Here is a 976-nt window from a genome sequence, read left to right on the forward strand (position 1 = left end):
CAAAGTGTGTGCCTTCTTCTGAACACATCTCTTTTGAACACATCTCTTCCACCCCACTTTGAGAGCCAAGTAGCCCTTTAGTCACTCTAAGGAACCACTGAAAAAAAAAAAGTTTGTGCTCTACACAACCTGCTTGTAAGAATATTGCATCTGATTTCTTGGGGGTTATGATGTGACAGCCCACAGCCTGCCCGTGTCAGGTGCAGCCCCCAGAGCTTGGTTTGCAGTTCCTCTTCAGTGGGCAATCACTTCCAGGGTTTTTGTGAGAAACCAGATGGGGCTGGTAGCAAAATGCTCAATCCTATAGTGCACACAAAGCAGAGTCAAACAGCAGAATTCAAGAGGGCTGCTGATACAGAAACCTGAGGGGCCACATTTAATGATGCAATTAACTGAGACACAACAACTATTGCACTAATCAAATATGTTACTTATGAACTTATATGTTACTTACGTTACTTATGAACTGGTCCTCGAGAACAAATCTTGTACCAGACTACATGGCCAGCCCAGCAGGCAAAACCTGAAAGCAGCTTTAATTAATTAATCTGGTCTATCAGAGACCGTGTTAGTACCCTTATGAGTATGCTCTTTCAATACCCATCCCCACAACTGAATTCGAGATTTCAATAAGAGAGTTTCTTCTTGACTGCAGTGAAAGTTTAATTAGGTTTCTCTTTTAGAATAAATCAGCATTTAACTCTCCAAATTGCTCCCATTTTTCCATCTTACACGGCTGTTAATTGCTGGGTTCTTCACCATCGAGGCAGGTTGACCCAGTCCTGGAGGAAGGCGCCTCCTCCCTTATCCCAGGGGCGTGGCGGGAGAGAACTGGAAGACCAAACATGAGGGAAAAAAATGCCTGGGGAGAGATAAAGTTTAATAAGGGGAAAAAAAGAAAAGATAACTCAGAACACGTGGTGCAAAGGTCGGCAGTGCCTCCTTCCCACCGGAGGCCGGTGTTCCCTGGCGGAGC

The sequence above is a fragment of the Geospiza fortis genome, unplaced genomic scaffold, assembly GCF_000277835.1.
Source record: "Geospiza fortis unplaced genomic scaffold, GeoFor_1.0 scaffold132, whole genome shotgun sequence".
Lineage (NCBI taxonomy): Eukaryota > Metazoa > Chordata > Aves > Passeriformes > Thraupidae > Geospiza > Geospiza fortis.